Source organism: Borostomias antarcticus (genome assembly GCF_949987555.1).
Source record: "Borostomias antarcticus genome assembly, chromosome: 15".
Taxonomy (NCBI): Eukaryota; Metazoa; Chordata; class Actinopteri; order Stomiiformes; family Stomiidae; genus Borostomias; species Borostomias antarcticus.
Genome location: NC_140248.1, coordinates 7,272,354 through 7,292,129, shown reverse-complemented (window position 1 = coordinate 7,292,129; position 19,776 = coordinate 7,272,354).

The window sequence follows — 19,776 nt, the reverse complement described above, 5'->3', positions numbered from 1 at the left end:
TCTTCATCAACGCTCCCTTGACAAAAACAAGTCAATGTACAAAGAAGGTCTTTGATGGAACCAGATGTAGACCCAAATGTCCTCCTCAAATGCATCAGTATATCAGCCTCAAGGAGTAGCTATAAACACACACCCTCCTCAAAGACAAGTAGCAAAGCTTCAGTGATTCTGTGTTCACAGATGAGACGCACAGACACCCAGAAAGAGAGACAGACAGTAGCGTAGAGGAGTCTGGGTGTCCTGGCAGCAAGGACATGTCGTTCCCAGGAGACTCTGCTGCTCGTTCTCCCTCCGTCAGCGCTCCCCTCGTTAGCACGCTACACTCACGTGGCAGCAGGTGCATGCTCGTCAGCTGGTCCTCTGTGACAGTGTGCGTGTGTGTGTGTGTGTGTGTGTGTGTTTGGGTGTGTGTGGGTGTGTGTGCATGTGCATAACACTGATAACATCCACAAGTGGATGATGTCTCTTCCTCCATGTCCAAGAGAAGAGAAGTGTCCCTGTAACGGAGCGTTAGTGGATTGTTGCTAGGGTCAGTCGGCAGTGTCCGACCGATATGCTTTTTTTAAGGCCGATCCAATACCGATTTTTGGGAACGTTGCAATGGCCGATACTGATACTACACGATATTTTGGGCCGATATCCCAATATTTGGTGGACGATATTCTGGTGGTGGAGGCCGATATTCAATTCACTCGCATCCCTCATAGCCAAACGTTGTATATTGCTACATTGGAAAAGTCCTAACCCCCTGGCACAACTTCTTGGTTGGCCAAGGATATCCATGTAATGGCGGCGGACGGGGCACTGAGAATGCAGCTTCTAAAAAATCTCTGTAATATGATCTTTTGAAACGTCTTAAGAAACGAAATACAGCTTCCCCACTTGCTCCAGCACGCATGCGCACAGCGCGCAGACTGCCTATTCTCCGTCTGTAGGCTACACTTGCGGCTCACATTCTCTACGCTACGATCGGCTTGTTGGTGCCTGGAATATTGTGTGCAATGTGGCTGAATATTTATCAGATTTTGAGGATATAGAAGAGGACTAGATCATAGCTGTCTGGTGCAATGATGCAAACTTTGGAGTTTGAAGTAAAGGAAGGCGACATTGTTGGAGAGACACTGACACAGAGAGCAGGTGTTCCAGACAGAGAACAGACTGGGTTTGAACACCGACTATATCCGTGCATGTCATCCAGACATGCATTCGCGCGTGGTGTAGTTAGGGATGGGACAGTTACCGGTGTCACGGTGAACCGCGGTGAAAACAGTACAACCGGTTAAATTTTCATTTATCAAGATAACCATGCATAAAAATAAAACAAAAAATATATAACTGTGCATGCCTACGTCACTGAAAAATCATACTAAATGCTGTCTGACTTTGTAAAACAAATGCGTTCTGACCCTCATCCCCGTTCAATTTCCGAGGAAAAGCCACACAGGTAGCAGCGCGTAGGCGGAGTTTTGACTTCAGGCGAAAACAACAACACTACACACACACAACACGGCATGGCCGAAAGTGAGATGTATTTTGGCGGAGAGAATGGCTGAGCGCACAAAGCGATCTAAGGCGTGGTTACATTTCACAAAAGTGAAAGAAAAGGAGGAGGCGAAATGCAACCTGTGCTCTAAGATATTTTCCTGCAAGGGGGGAAATACAACATCTATGCTAAAGAACTTAAAAATGGTGCCCATCAGATTAGAATTGGGACTTGCACTACACTACGTCCTCTTCTACCACCCCAGGTATGCATGCTTTGCTAGCTAGATTCCCTCTGTCATCGCCTGGCTAAAGCTATAACTTACAGTGGTTCATTCATTAGACTAGTAGTAACGTACTGCAGCTAGCGAGCGGGACCTAAAGTTAGCTACCGTTAGCTTGCTAGCTCGGTGCAGTGACGTTACGTTACTGGGCACAACTAGTGAATGAATGAATGACCCACTGTAGTCTAAGTTACACTACAACGTTTTAGTAGCCTTTAGCAAGCGGATGACAAAGGGAATCTAGCTTGCAACGAAGACATCTAGATTCAAGGACTGTCAATGTCGACGTAAAATAGCCTAATAGTGTATAGCATAGCACTTGCATGTACAATGCTATAGCACTAGCTGGTTAACGTTAGCAAGCTGCAGTGCTGGTCATGTCATGTTGTTATTGTTGTGTAAAGTATACTGTACTGAGGGGGACAGAGTGGGAGAGAGGGAGATGGAGAGATAGGGAGGGAGGGAAGAAGGGGGTTGGAAAGAGGGAGGGAGATTGTCTTTCTCTAATTCTGTTTAGTTAAGAGCAGCCATTTGTTATGTAATGGTGTGTTATGTTGTTATGTAAAGTATAGCCTATAGGCTACTTTATTAAATTTTTTGCAGTATAATTTATTTTTTGTCTTTTCACTTTATGCCCTGTGCATCAATAGTGTCACAAATTAACGTCAAAAATTTCAACCGTCCCATCCCTATGTGTAGTCATTCATTACTAGGGACGAATAGGCAATGACCTCCAGATTTGATACAATCCCAATACTTAGGTGCCAATTCGATATATTGAGATTTTTGTGGCAATTATGATTCTTTAAGTATATGCGATTTCTTGTTGTTTTTTTTGACCCTCAAATACAACAGTCAATTTCACTTTACTTCAGCTTAATATGAAGTTCTTAACATTAACTTAATGTTGAATATTATTTCTATGTTTCGGGCCTAATTCTTAACATGGACCTACATGGTAGCCAGCAAATATAGAAAATAAATAAAAATGTGCCCCATTATTATTGAGTGTATAGCCCCTTAAACTGCATACAAACTGCAATGTGTTTCTTTAAACTGACAGTCACCTCACCTAGCTAGCTACTACTGTATATGAGCTTTGTGAAGCTTTCTGCTGTAGCCAGAAGAAAATCATTAACATATTTGAGGCAAACTTTTTTCCACCTCTTTTTTTTTTTTTTTTTAACAAAAAAAAAAAAATTTTTGGCAGCATGGTGATTTAAAAATCGTCATACACAAGAATCACGATTTGTAACTTGTGAATTTGTAAATCGTTTTTTCCCCCTTATCCCTAGTCATTACTGTGATTTGGGGTTACACACGTGTGTTTGCTTTTACACACAACACGGAAGGCCAAAGGTTATATCATCATTACTGCGTGTGCTGCACAGTAGCAGCTTAGGCAGCATCAGGTTTCAAATGAGTGAAGCTAAAGCCTCCCCCCTCACTCAACACACACACACAGCTGTCACAGGGCTGAGGTCTGAGCAATGGAATGCAAAGGAGACTTAAAATAACCCCCTTCCCAATAAAAAAAGAAAGGACAAATGTCTCAGCTCCACAGCTCTGACTCTCCAGAGGTAGTTACCACTGTCTGGAGTCTGGACGAGGGGGCAAGGGAGGGGGGCTGTGTGCTACCCCCCCCCGTTGGGTGATGGAAGAACCAGGCCAGCTAACGCTGACGTTCTGCTCGGATCTGGGCCCAGGGCTGCGGCCATGCCGGCTCTTCTGCTAATGCGGTCATAATGCCTTTGTAATGTGGCAGTAACTTTGCGGTAGCACTGCAAGAGAAACCTTCAATCATGTCCCTCCATCGCGGCTGTTCCTATGGCCTGGGACGTTGCCTGGGAGACGGCATGGGGAGAGTGACTCACGGAGTTCCATCATCACGATGAGCCGTGGAGAGGAGGGAGTGGTACTGAACATCCCAGCTCCATCCTCCCTCCATCCTACATGCAGCCACGGGTCAAAGTAAACGCAAGTGGTAGACAGCCAACTGAGCGCTGTCATCCTTGAGAGTAAACTTACCTGACAGACTAATGCCGATCACACTGCAATCTCAGACTGGACAGTCTGTCATGAGGAGGGTAAGAGCGTATTGAAAAAGCCAGCTGTACCTAACGCATTGATGCGGTAGTGGAGGATTCCAGTAAATTGCTGGTGGTAGACACACCCTTGGGAGAAACACCTCTTCAATAAGTAGCCTACTACCCTGACCCTTCCTCTTAGCACTTATTGTATTTAGCAGGGATGCCATCCATCCATCCATCGTCATCCGCTTATCCGGGGCTGGGTCACGGAGGCAGCAGTTCCAGCAGGGGCCCCCAGACATCCCTTTCCCTAGCAGCATCAACCAGCTCTGCCTGGGGATCTTTAAGCGCTCACAGACCAGTGCGGAGATGCAATCCCACCATCTGGTCCTGGGTCTACCCCGCGGCCTCCTCCCAGCTGGACACGCCTGGAACACCTCCCTAGGGAGGCGCACAGGAGGCATCCTCACTAGATGCCCGAACCACCTCAACTGGCTCCTTTCGACGCAAAGGAGCAACGGCTCTACTCAAGAGTCCCTCACAGGTGACTGAACCTCTCACCCGATCTCTAAGGGAGACACCAGCCACCCTCCTGAGAAAACTCATCTCGTCCGCTAGTACAATGAAGCAACGAGCGGTAACGTTAACATAACTAAGAATAGTTAGCCCATTGATGTATATTGTTATATTTTGTAGCCTACTGGTTGTATTGTATTCATTGTCATTGGTTCTAAATGGCCTATTTGCAGCTGCTGCCTATTACCTTAATTGCACACGCAGCCTATATAGACACCTGCGGATATGGAATGGCATGAACCTGATGAAGCCGTAAGGAAACGCATTGTTCAATAAAATCTATACCTTATTTTCATCCGTTGTGTGCAGCGAAACTCTTTTCTATTTTTTAAGTAACTAAGAATAGCTTTGTAGAAATAGACTCAATGACAACAAAGAACAAGAAGAATATGCACACACATTTTTCAGCTGAAAATACGGTTTTGCCGTTCTTCCGACTGGATTTGGCAAATTTGATCTATATTTTGTTACTCTGATTGGCTGAAGGAGTTTGTCTGTCAAGGCAAGTGCTCCCGCCCACTCAAATCGTTCTGGGTGGCGGGAAGTCCAGCCTTTATCGTGATTTATTTTTCTTCCGCGATGAGTCTGGTTTCCAGGCTAGGTTAAAAGCTCTTAGATGCTTGTTCGATTTCTGGCGACCTGTAGTTCTCTTGACTACCCACGCTGAATGCACTCATTCTAAGTCGTTTTGGATAAAAGCATCTGCTAAATTACGGTAATGTATTGTGAGCTGTGAAGCGCTGATGAATTCACGGGGCTTGCTCACAGAAAGAATGTCAGGATCGAGCCAAAAGCCAGTCCTAAGAACACAGGCTGTCCTGCTTACATTAGTCCCAAACACAGATAACTGTCTGGGATATCTGACCTGAGAGTGGAGGGGAAAAAAACAACTTCACAGACGAGTCAGACACATGCAAAAAACGCATCCTGCTGATCATAGACCACTTCCACATCCGAATCAGACACAAACTCACAAAAACACATGCTGCAGATCACAGACCGGCCACACAGCCCTGTCAGACACACACAAAAACACATCTCTGCTGAATCTGAAGCCAAGGATACTCAGGTGCTTGTTAAGTAAAGAGAGCTGTAAGGACTGTTAAAACAAAAGTCTATAGGTGTGTGAGAGCGAGAGAGGGAGAGAGAAGGGGAAGAAAACAACTTCTCTCGGGTTTTGATGACTCAATCTCAGACCAAGGGCTTCACTAATGAGGCAAGCTTTTTCAGATATTTCTGTCTCTTTCCCGCATCAAACAACAGCAGGGGTGCATAATGTTCAGGCGTTGGGGGTTTGTGTGTGTGTGTGTGTGTATGTGGGGGGAGGGGGAGGGCTAATGGGGGTTGGATGCCCCTTGTGGATAATTACAACTTCCCCTTACTCTTCTACTTCCGATCTGTACTTTCATCTAACAAGTCTGCTCACACAAACGGACCACACACACAACATACATACAAACACACCTATTTTAGACAAAATGTCTGTTTATGTGCCACGCAAAGCTGCTCTAGCATTTTAATTAAAGAGTAGAACTACAAAGATGAAATGTGGATGGCATGGATTCTTTCTCCCGGGGAAAAAAAGAAAAGCAGGAGTGGGATGGAGTTTGGTGACGAGGGACAGCAGGCCTAGTCTACCAAAGTTTCATGTTTGTTTAAATATTATGAGCCTCAGGCCCTGAGGGCAGCAGACTGATGGATTTAGTAAATATCCTGCTCTGATCTGCGGTGGTTGTTTGTTGTAGCCTGTTAAAATATGGAGGCAGACGCCTGTCGCCAGGACAGCCACAGTAATTACCATTGAGAAAGAGTGTACACGTGTACGAATGGAAGAAAGAGAGAGACCACGAGAGAAAGAAAAAGCAAGTAAGAGAGAGAGGGGAGGGGGGAGTGGCGAGAAAGAGAAACATACTCAAGGTTAAACAAGAGAAAATGTAGCGTGGTCTGGATGGATGTGGCACACGCAGCTTTGTGTGGGTCACCAAGAGGTTTCCCCTCCCACAAACCTCTCCAGCCCGCTTACTGTACAGACAGTTCTAGCCAGCTTTGTGGGTAAACATGTCAGCCATCCTGACTAAGCAATAACCACCATAGGAAAATAACTTGTGCTCTTACTCTTCCAAGTTCAAAACCAGCTAGTTCCACTGTGGTTGGGCTGCTCCTGTGACAGACTGTACCACCCAGTGACTTACAGTAGTATCCTGCATAAGGATGGGTATCGTTTAGGCCTGTCCTGAATACCATTTTACTCATTGGGAACGAGCGAATAGCGAATAGTATTCGTTCTCAACCCCTAGGTGGCAGCACTGCATAGTCTATATCTACCGGTGACAAGCAGAGCAATGCTCCACAGTCATTTCTAGGATTGCAAATTGTAGGCACATCCCTGAGTTTATCATTGGTAAAGTTAACGATCAATCAATCGATTAATTGTAATTAAAATACCAACATTTCCAAAAATACCAAAAGCGTTTTTTTTCTTAATCGTTTTATTACGGACAGACTGGGTAATTTTTTCTGCCTGCTGCACACAGCTCCTCCTGGCAAACACTGAGCCGATGGTGGGTTTGCTGTAGAGTCCGACCGATTAATCGGTTAACCGATATATCGGGCCGATATTCACACTTTTACAAATATCTGCTATCGGTAAAAACTTTTTTATTTATTATGTATTTATTGTGCAAACTCCAAGACATGTTACAAACAGTACAAATCAGCAGTAAATGGGAAGTTTGACAGTTTTAGCATCAATAAGACAAAAGCAAAAACAAACTAAGCACTCAATGAACTAGCCCACCCACCCAGTTAACCACCCACCCACCCGCCCGCAGGTCCCAGGAGGTACAAAGCACTTTTCCTTAAATGACAAAAATAACAAAAACGAAATAAATGTACAATAACTAAGTAAAAAGTAAATAGCTAAAGGACAGAAATAAATAGAGGCATTGGTCAGAATTAAGTGTCTATTGAAGTTAGAGAGGTAACATAGGAGAGAAAGGGGTCCCAAGTTCTGTGGAATCTTTTTAAAGATCCTCTGACCGTGTGTTTGATTTTTTCTAGATGCAGAAAATGCATTAAATCTTTCAACCAAGAAGTTGTGCCACGGGGGTTAGGACTTTTCCAATGTAGCAATATACGACGTTTGGCTATGAGGGATGCGAGTGAATTGAATATCGGCCTCCACCACCAGAATATCGTCCACCAAATATTGGGATATCGGCCACAAATATCGGTGTCGTATCGGTATCGGCCACTGCAATGATCCCAAAAATCGGTATCGGATCGGCCTTAAAAAAAGCATATCGGTCAGACACTAGTTTGCTGCAGGTGAGACAAGGAGGAGAGCCAACTTATCAGAGTACATCGTGTTGTATGTGTCGTGTACACGACATCACAATATTTGCAAGTGTTTTTTTGTCCTTTCTTTTCAAAGTCAGTCCCTCCAGAAAAACGTGATTATGCGATCGCATAATTCATTGCATAATCAGGCAAAAGGCGCAGATTATGCAAGGGTCACAATTTTAGAAAGAGCGCATTTTCACCGCGATAATCACTGAACTCCGCGCAAAAAACGTGGAATATGCGGGGCTCGCTTGATTTCATACTTCCCGCATTTTTCTGCTTCAAGTTTTAATGTTTTTCACCTCGTTTGTAGGGTTGCCACCTTCAATGGGGAAAAATAAGGGACACCTTGCCAGCAGTCCCATGCTCACGGAACACAAATCAAGCAGGGGTCTGGTGGTCCTCCCCCATGAGATTATAGACATTTTTAATAGACATTTTATTTCCTACATTCTAGTGAATTGCACCAATTTATGTTTAATATATCAAGTTCAAAGTCCTCTGCTATTCTCATCATGAATTAAGGAAATAAATAGCCAATAAGAGTAGGCTTAAGCACAGCTGCATCGATTATATTAAGATCAAATCAATAAACATCAGGTCATAGACATGGGCAAAATGTTTGGTCTGATAAACTTGGAAATAGCAAATGACCTGGACGACCAGAGACCAGACATCGGGGGTTGTTTATAAGTTCCAATGCTGCCTTTTAAGGCTGCCTTCAATCATGACGCCAGTCTACACCGTACCTGGTCTAGGCGCTCTCATAGGCTATGGTTTTGTTATTTCTCGTATCATTACAAGCATGTGAAGACGTAGTGTAGGCTATATGCATTAGAGTGGGATGTGCACGAAAATACAGGACAGGTTCTTGCATTTTTCGCATATTCTCGCAATATTCGCAATTCCCGCAACTTCAGAAAATCCCTGCATTTTCAATGCATAAAATCACAAAAACCCTGCATATTCCATTGCATAATCAAGGATTTTTGCCCGCGTTTTTCTGGAGGGACTGCAAAGTGGTCCCACACAAGGCTTTGCTTGTGTTAGGCCTGCACAATTAATCGTGAATTAATTGAAATCGCGATTATGACCTCCGCAATTAACTAATCGCAAAAGGCCGCAATTAATGTGATTAATAATTTTGCTTTGAATTGAGTGTGCTAGGACTACACGGACGAATTACAGGCACTTATGCAGTCTGACCAATCACATGCGTTCCTGCTGAGTGCGCTGTGCGTAGCAATTTCACTGAGAAGAAAGATAGTAGTAGGTCAAGACAAGCGTCACGAGTACCTGCAGCCGTGAGTAGTGAAAAAATGAGTGGAAACGAGGTCAGTGTGTTAGTAGCAAGAAAGGGATCAACATCCGTGATTTGGGAGCATTTTGGTTATTATATATTAATATTATATATTAAATATTAATCACAATTACCATTTTGAAGCAAATAATCGCAATTATCATCTTTTGTCATAATCGTGCAGCCCTAGTATAGTATGTGTGCTTGCCAAGCCCTAACCAATCTAGCTATTGAGCAATCATATATTATTTACACAACTCAAAATTAAAGAAAGATATTTCATGTAGGCTAAACATGCTGTTTCAGTATACTTTTCAATTATATGTCTCACGATTTAGTTATTTTCATTCTTTAAAGTCACCAGAATACAGGAAACTAGGTCTCTGAAACCTTTTTTTCTGGGGGAGGACGCCCAGACCCCCGCTTTGGTAGAAATCCTCCTTATTTTGGCGGTCTTGAGCTTGGCACCACCACACCAAGAAATCAATTCCACAGGAAACCCTGCTCATCTATGATGTTTCTCTTTTCAACTGCATGCCAAGCAGGTATGAGGGTGTCTGATATTGTCCCTCTGGAAGGAGGGTAGTAACTGGGGTTAAGGGCTGTGGTCATCTCCCTACAGCAGAGGTGCCCAATACGTCGATCGCGATCGACCAGTAGGTCACAGAGGCTATGCTGGTAGATCTCGAGCCATTCAAAAGAAAAGCCATAAAAAGGCGACTTGACACGTGTGGAAGTTGTGTGCGGAGGCAGGCAGTCACGTCCCCTCTCGTCCAAATGAGCAACTTTTTCCTCCTGCTCCTTTGTAGATTACAAGTGTGACCTTTTGTACAGCAGTTTAGCTGAGTATTTTAATGATTTAATCATGTGTGAGCTTTATTCATTATTGTTTAGGCTTGTTTGTGTTGCTGATAGCTCATAGTAGCCAATCAATCAGAAACTTGAAAAGTCAGGATTCTGGGTTGTCAGTCAATCTAAACCTGCCAATCAGAAATAGGCCTAAAGCTTGAAGTAGGGCCCTATGATTTCAGTGGACGGAATCGCAGAATTAACCTAATAAAAATGGAATCAAATGTAAAATGAGAAACACTGCGGAATTTTCCATAATTTGCCTATAATTGATAAATTAAACATACACAAACATGGTAGCGTACTTACAACTGCTTCTGTTAAGTTTAAAAAGTGAAAGAAGGCTGAGGTCTGCTCTAGACTCACATTATGTGACAAGTGAAGTCTGATAGCGCTGCTCTTGCGAGGCTGTCACTCGCTGCCTGGTGTGCGAAGGAGTGGATGAGAGCGGAATTTGGGAAAGAATAAAACTCATTTCATAGGCTTGCCCCTCGGACAAGCCATCTATTTTTCTGTAGCCTAAGGTCGAGGTTGTCTGTCTGTCATAATAGATTTTTATCGCAATGAAACAAGTGATTTTCTGTTCACCAGATGAACAACCTGTATTCTACGGCAGTGTCATTTAATGACAGCTGGTTCATTTAGGACCGTGGGAAGTAGCTAACTGGACTTATTTATGAAAAGCCTTAGGGTATCAATTGTGGCAGTTTGCACGGAGGAGAGTTGGAAGGTCATACTATATTTGGCATGGGAAAAACGTAAGAAACCACACCTAATAATTAGGCCCATGCTATATTATTTTAACAGTGCAGTATTTATTTTGCATGCTAATCATGGTAGGCCAAGTCTGATAAAATTGTAGGCCTAGTCTTAATAGGCTAATGGAACATTACGCACGGGTTGTTGAACACATTCGAGAGATAAATTATAATCTTATAAGTTCGAGAGGTAAATTATTATCTCTTAAGTTTTATGACATAAAAATATGTCAATCTAATAATTTACATGAATTTTTAATCGTCTACTTCCTCGAGAGACAAATAACAATGCGACGTCATTGCCTGACACCGGTAGCTTCGTCATCATTAGGGGACGAATGCCAGCTGCGTTGGCCCATTTATGAAATGAACGTGTAAAATAGTACCGATAGCAGTACCCTTTGTCCATGAGCTTACTGATATTTAGGTACTGACCCATGACGTACCAGTACCAAAAAATACCGGTTCCCGATACTCATCCCAAATTCTGCACCAATGTATCCATGTAAGCTTGAAAAACAAAATGGGGGCTTGTGGGGGAAAAAAACAACAACTGCCAGTCAACAGAGGAAGCTTAGGCTTTCTCCTCCATCTCTCACACTCTTCACTGGCAGGTGACAGGCCTAAAACACCTACTGTAACATAATGTGTAGTGTTGCTGCTATAGGCTAGGCGTACACGGTAGTAGTCCTACTCATACTCTCATCCCTCAGACCATATCAGGCTAATGCCACCTCCAAGTAGGTTTCAAATCCTCAAGTCAGGACAGACCTTCCATCTATAATGCAGTGCATGCCACCCTTACAAAAGACCTGCACAGATAAAGACAAGATTTCTCTACAGAGGCCTAGGCTAGAAGGACCTAGAGCTCATTAAAGTCTTCCAGGTCCATGGGCAAAAACAAAGAGGGCTGACAGTGAGTCCCAGACTGGAGGGGAACACTGGAGGACAAGACCTGCGACAGGAAGTGACATCACAGGTCACAGCCACACCCCGTGCTGCCCAGAAGAGCAGGCAGCAGGATGAGCATGTCTTTCAAACTAATGTCACATACCCCATGGAGCAGTCATAATTCAGGGGTCTTATGGAAGAGTATGTTCACAACTCTCAGCATGTCTACATGTAAAAGTTCTACAGTTCTGCTAGCAAATAGGCATATAACACTTCCAATGAACTCACATATATGGATATTAAAAACACACAGGCTACTGTATACTCAGGGACTCTTCCAGCAACATGGCAAGCTCGCCCACAGGCACGGAGACTGTGCATGAACCCATCCTTTGGACACGTTATCCAAGTTAAGAGTGTCCTACTTTCTTTCACACAGCACCCTTAAGTGGAACTATGTGGGTGGGAGTTGGTTGTACAACAGTAACTTACAAGATGAGGTTAAGTGATTCTGCTTTGAGGCAGAATGGATAGGCCAACAACTTGTGTGGGAGGAGTGGGGACTCAAACCCACAACCCTCTGGTTACAAGTTCTCTTTCCCACACATTAGCATCCCTCATCAGCAGAAGATGAGAAGAACGCCAGACAGTGACTTAGAGAAGGGCCACTCAAGTGAAGTTTGCGCACATACTGTAGTGTCTCACACACTAACAATGCCTAAATGCATGGAGATATTTACCTCCTACAGTACATCTGCCATCCCTGTTTCAGTAAATCTGAATTATTCAGCACACAATTATCATTTAATGTGGGTTCACTGTCAAAGACTTGAGGTAATGAAGTTCTCCCGAAAAGGCAGATGGTTTAGTCAGAAGCCTAGTGCGGCATGGCTTTGCATCCAAGTTCTAATGCTGCCTTCCTTTTGTATCAGAAACGTCAAAATCGTCATCAAATATGTCACCTGAACTTGGTTTTCCGCCATTTTACTCAGGGTAAAAAATCTATCCCGACTTCATCAACGTCAGCTGCTGACGTCAATCAAGATGGATACATCAACAGTCAGTGAAAGCTGCAAAAAGACTGTTTAGGGTCAGGTATAGTGTTAGGGTTAGGGTTAAGGTTAAGGTTAGGGGTTAGGGTCTTTCTTAACCCTAAACTCAATGGTCTTATCGCTAAACTGGGTTGCGAAACGCGTAGACGCGTCCCGGGCGCCGAATCCGAAGCCTTGATACAAAAGGAACGCAGCATGAGACCCACCTTTCCACTAGTGACGTTACCTGGGTGTCGGAGAGGGACACTGGATGGAGACCAGGGTGAAGAGGTCAGTACCTTCACAGCTCTGCGTCTGCCCCAACCACCAACAATGAATAATAGATCACAGTGCTATTTGCCATCGGCACTGCAGATCACCAGGAGAGATGGGGGGAAGAAACAAGGGGGGTTGGCGGTGGCAGGGTGAGGGACAGAAGAAGAGTAAGAGCTGAGGAGAGGAGTTAGAGATGAAGGGGATGGGGCAGGGCTGAGCTAGGGACTGGATGTGTGCTCAAATTACAAACTGGTCCTGCTCCTAGATTTCTTCAACTGTCTGCACATTTTAGCTGAGGTTAAATATGTCATTTTCCAAGCTGCTATTCCCATTAAAATGCCTGGTTTGGGTCAACGTGATCAAAAATAAGAAATGATCAAAAATAAGAAATGATGGGCCTCACTGCTTTCCCACTAACAGAAATGTCAAAACATAATTCATGTAAAATCTACCTGTAAATAAGAGCGGAACACATGATACCCAGACATCTTAACCTTCCATACTTCCACAATCTCAGGTTTAGCAGAGATAAGAGAGAAAGTGTGAGAAACAACTGTCTTTACCACCACCAGACACACTTAATCCACACTTGGCCTTAACAGCCTGAATAGGCCATATGATCCTACACAACAACACCAGCTTGTTAATACAAAAAAATCACTTCAGATTTCCGAAAAGAATCTCCTTGTATCCAAACTCATCCATGACTGGTGGAATCAATCATTCAGCTATAGCATTAGCAATACAATGCTATGTTTCACTAGACTACAGCTATGCGTTTTCTGACTGAGACACAAACAGCGTAATTTATTGAGGGGAGTTCTATAACAAACAGATAGGAAACATAGAACTCAAACCATGCATGTTCCAGAATGTACTTAGATTTACAAGCCAACATGTTGTGTCATGTGTGTGTGTATGTGTGTGTGTGTGAGAGAGAGAGATAGTGTGTGTGTGTTTGACAGTAGTTGAGTGTCATGAGACAGGTGTGTATTTCTGTAGTCATTCTGTTGAGAATATGAAAATGGACTAATATCCGATGGGATGGGGTATGCTGAAGCTGCTCTCAAACCCCTCCACCACCCCCTCCTCATAAGCCCCTTTCAGAGACGCAGTCCCACAACAGGCTCACTGCAACAGCGGAGCCTTCCTGGCATCTCAAGTCGAGACACCCTTTTGTGCCTGCCGCACGGGATCTCCTGCAGCAATGCAGAGATGTTAACATCAGCAAGGCAGGATGGGCGGACCACACCTGGCGTGCGGAGTGGGAGGCAAACACCTCCAGACTCTGATTTCATCCCGGCCGCTGGTCCTTCCCCTCCCGGGATGGACTTACCCAAACCGACGTGGGTGAGGCTTAATCACCTCCGGACCGGCATCGGACGCTTCCGCTCATCGATGCACAGATGGAGCTTGGTATCCTGTGCGGCATGCGAGTGCGGCGCTGAGGAACAAACCGCAGACCATGTCATCCAGGACTGTCCGACATACCGGACACCCAACGGAATGCATGGCCTGATGGTTTTGGATGACGAAACGGTGACATGGCTCCTGGAGTGCCCGGATATATAGACCGGGTGACCCCTCACCCAGGCTCGGGTTGGTAAAAGGATAGCCCCTCAGCCCTGAGCCTGGGAAGGAGAGGAGAACACAACACCTAACCGGCACGACGAAGAAGAAGAGACGCAGTCTATCCCTGCAAATCTTAACCTGCATGGTGTCATGTGAGGGCTACATACCAGTAAATGTGCATCACCAACTGCCCACCTCAAGACCAAGGCCTTGGTTACACAAGCTCATTCCCCCGTTCACGCGTCTTTCGGGTCTCGTTTGCACCTCGCAGTCACATAAATACAGCGTTTCTGTGAAAATCTGTGAAGTTTCGAGAACGCTGCAATTGGTGTTTTCGTTCTAATTTTCCTGGATTCCACCCTCGTACGAGCAGGCGAGCCGCCCTACGACACCCTGACGAAAAGTCTAGAATGTCCCAATTTTTTGTTTTTTCCTGCCTAGTCTGACATCTTCTGCAACAATGCCTCTGACGTACCTTGATGTTGACCAATACAGTAGGATAACAGTGTTCTTTACATCTTAACACATCCGTTACCTCAAGTTCTCCTTGAGGATAGACAGCCCATACTGTCCTCTTCGTGACACCCAGGAACAGGTCCACATAGTTTTTTTCTTTATTTCATTTTTCTCTGAGCTCTGAGCAACACAGCTTGCGCCGAATTCCGATTCCCCGGCAGTATCCCACTTCCCTTCTCTTTAGTTCGATCTGCGCTCTTCTTCTGATAAAACAAGTGTTCACATTTTTGAGGCATCACAAGTAGTGTCACGGTACCAGAAATTCAGTAGTCGGTACCGGTATCAGTAAATTTCCATGGTACTCGGTACCAATATCGGTACCACGGCGTACGCGCATGCATGTGAGTAAAGTGTATGAGTACCGCAAGCAGCAATTCAACTGAACTGTGTAGCGTTCTTGCTCGCTCATCACACAGCTTCGACCGAATGACGACGTGTTTATTTAGACAAACCATGTGACAAGTGTCAACAGTGCTACACACTAGTGCTATCGCTAACTTGCTAGCAAGAGGCTAGCGCAGGTCATAAAAAGGAACATCACGGTTGTTCCCCAAATGGCTTGGGTCTACTAGCACCGAAACACAACATAACATGCTACATGCTGTCACTCCCACAGCCCAAGTGTCAATACACAGTGCCCTACACAATGTCAATCACTTATATTTTGGTGAAGTCAACAAAATCTAGGATGTGGCGACCATAGATTATATGTCTATGGTGGCGACACCTACATCCATGGGTGACACCTACAGTAGATGTGTACCATCCCGTCTCTGGGCTTCCATAGCATACCAAGCCACTGGTTCTCAGAAGGGATGTCTTTGATCGCTTGTCATGTATCTTATAAGCTCTGAAGACGGTACTGGTTCCTCCTTGACTGACTTCACTGGTCATCCAGCTCAGGTTTAACTTTACATGCTGACAGGCTGTGAATATATGTTACAGTATATGTATTTTGTTCATAAACACAAATACCATGAGGTTAAGGCTTGGATCATTTATATCTCATATTTGTGTAGGGTTAGGTAGTTATAGATAATTCTACACCGTGGAAGTGAATGGAAATGAATAATTTAATTTCTATGCATCGAATTAAACTGATTTATTTGAAATTTTACTTTGGCCTCTTCCTTAAGCATGTATTCAACATAATACTATTATCTGAATGAAAAGTAAACTAAAACAGATGTATAATGTGACAAAAAAAGGCAATTTATTATTTTGGCCGGTAAAAAATATACTTGGCCGGTGGATTTTTTCATCTACCAGTCCCCTAGGCAGGTGAGCCAAAAAGTAAATTTTCAGCCCTGATGATAATCCACATGAACAGGCACATAACCCACATGAACAGGATGCAGAAACACATTTCAAGCAGTCGGTCTTTCATGTCATAGTAGCTACAGTTTCTAATGAGCTTACGTTCAGATTTGAAAACAGGGCAAATCGCAGAGAAGTATAGTTTTATAATCGATATTGATAACATGATACAGGAGGAAATGGAAGAATCAGTAACACGATATGCCCTCTCAACAAGTGATGTTTTGAGAGACATCATACAAGAAATATATCCTGCAAGCCATCTGCTAAATTAAAATAGATGCACAAAGGCAATAGATAAACTGAACTTCCTCTTAAAGCGAAATCTTACTTTTCCCTAATTTAATTGTAGCACTTAAGAGTCTCCTCACCATGCCAGTGACAGAAGCATCCGCGGAAAGGTCCTTCAGTAAACTAAAGATCAGTCAAAATTACCTCCGTTCCACAATGGAAAATGAGCGACATCTGGCAGTCATATCTATAGAAAGTAAAGTTGCACGCTTCACTAATTTTGATGAGATACTAGACAGATGGGCAACCATGAGATCCAGACGCGTGAGGATCTAGGAGATAGGCTAAAGATGAGATGAGGAAATGAGCGGTTCGTTGCCTGCATACTACTGTATCTGGCTCCTCACCGCCCCGCCCCCCCCCCCCCCCCCCTCCAGAATATTTTTTACAATATTAGTACGAATTGACTATTCGGGAAAAAGCTACTATTTGTGCTCATCCGAATACTGTATTCGTATTCGGGCACACCCCTAACTCTGAGACCTATGTTTTTTGTTTCAGTATCAGCAAAAATCTTCTCCAGACCCTACAGCAACACTACAGAGCATGGTGCAGTTCCACGCCAGAGATATGCCAAACGTCCACAGGCAAACGGCAAGTCCCTCAGCTATGGAGACCATCAGAGTTGTGTCATTCATCAAAAACTACGTAGAGGACCACTCTATTGTCATGCCTGGATGGTACCCTGGCCACAAAGATTTGAAGGCAAGGAAAGTTGCTGCCATCAAATGTCACCAAAGCCTCAGTGTGGCGTATCAACAAAGATGCAGTGGGGAAGCTTGGTATGTAAAAGTAATAGATGTGTTGTTGTTTTTTTTTGGGCACCGAAAAACTACTGTTGCATGGATAAATATGTACACCCGTATCTCTATATAATATATTTTAATATGTTTTTTGCAGGGCACCGTGTTGTTAGTCTGGAGAGCTTCAGGAGGCTGTGGAAGACACTGCTCCCTCACATAACAAGAACCAAACCCAAGACTGATCTGTGCTGGCAGTGCCAGAAGAACAACTACCACGTGTTCCGCAGTGCCAACCTGCCTGACGTGATAAAATCAGCCAAGCTAAAGAAGCAGCTACACATCTCAAAAGTGTTGGAAAAGAGAGGGGACTCTACAACGACATGAAGGAACAACTTTGTGCTGTGGTACTGTGCTTGGCGGACCATGCACAAGCTTCACCTGAAGCTGGACATCCACTTCCTGATTGCAGACCACACCAAGTTTGCCCCCGACTGGTGCTTTGGCCTGATCAAGCAGCGCTACAGGAAGACCAGAGTGGACACTTTGACTGACATCGCTGGGGTGGTGAGAGACAGCGCTCCTGTGAAGAAAGTCAACACCCCACAGCTTGTCGGACTGGAGGACGGCACAGTGCTTGTTGAAAGCTACAACTGGCACCAGCATCTCAGTAGCTACTTCAAAAAGCTCCCAAACATTAAGAGTTACCAGCACACATCACACAACACTGTACACACAACACTGTGATGCAACACCAGTCAGATTTCAGCTGCTGCGTAACGCTGATGTCCAGCCCCCCAAAGATGGTCTTCAGGTACAAGCCCAACCCGGACTGGACATGGCCAGACAGCAGTATCTATCTGAGAAGATAAGAGAATTCTGTTATGATGAGGCTCAAGACATCACTTGCCCCCTGCCAACCAGCAGCACAGAAGAAGAAGACTGTCCGTGTATAGTACTGTGGTTGTACTATACATAATGGCACACATGCCACCCCCTGGACCAACAAGTGAACACTTGACACTTTGTCTATACAATAGACAACTGACTCTGCACTACTGTATACTAGATATGTTATGTAATTGCACTGCCTGTATCATGGACACAGTCACAGCCATCCATGATCAGATGGGATAGGTAGATAAACATGATACTGATAGAATGCTAGTTTGCCAGTAAATTGCCGTTAATTGTCTAACTGCGTACCTAGGACTGGAATGAGAAACTGATCAGCACTGATACCGAGGACAAGCGAAGTCAAGAATTCCAATGTACCTATTCACTATGCATATTGTTGCTATTGTTCGTACGTTTACAACTTATGTTTGTATCATGTAACCTATATAACCTATGTCACAATAAAAAAAAACACTTCATCTTGTATTCATAGTAGACTTAACTGGTATAATAGCCAACCCTCCAGCTTGCTTTCAAACTCCAGTCCCAAACCCCACTGAGGCCTATCGTAGTCCGGACGATAGAAATGTCCAATTTGATAATGTTTATGACATTCATCTTCCCCGCTATGGGGGCTCTACAGGTTCGGGCAGGATGGCCTGTAAAAAATTGGGTTGCTGGAGGCTGTTGGCCTGTTGGTAGAATTAGGGATGCACCGATGCATCGGCCGAACATCGGCATCGGCCGATGTTGGCCTTGTTGACTGCCATCGGCAAATAAAATGACATTCACCGATGGTAGTGGCCGATGTTATGTCGCAACAATTACGGCTTTTTTTGTTGCAAAATGTAGCCTACCCAGCTGCAGATTCGGAGAAGATCCATGACGTAACGCCGCAAACGCACGTGTAGTTTGCTTTCAAATGAAAGTGAAATAAAAATGTCAGCCGTGTGGGGATATTTCACCATCTCAGACAAAGATATGCACTATTGTAAAACTTGACATTTCAAGAGGAGGTACTACAGCCAAGGATTTTAACACATCAAATCTAACTGGCCATTTGAAAAGCAGGCATCATTTATTTGTTTCCCTGGCACAAAAGGGGGAATAAAAATAAACTAAAATGAACATCGGCATCGGCCGGATTGTTATTTTAAACATCGGCATCAGCCCAGAATTTTATCAATCGGTGCATCCCTAGGTAGAATCATGGTTTGTCATTTTGGAACTATTCATAGAATAATACATCCAGGCATTGTGATATATAACCATATAGAAAATAATTATGAAAGCTGCCTTTAATTAATTAATGTATTACTGTTTAGTAAGCTTACTAGCCAACATTGTCATTGAAAAGCCCATCAAACCACCACTGACAACCATGGACAGATAACAGCTAGTCCAGTGGGGGAGTGGTTGGGGGAGTGGTTGTGGGCGGGGTTAACCAGCTACTGTTCCCACCCATTACCTGGCTGTGAGAAGTGTGAACAGCTCTGAATCTTTAAAGGCCGTTTTCTCTGCTTAGTGAATTCAGGTGTGCCAACATTCACGGAAGCATATCTTCTTCAAATATTTGCAAGATTTCAATGCATGGCACATTATCTGAAAGCTTACAATTTACACT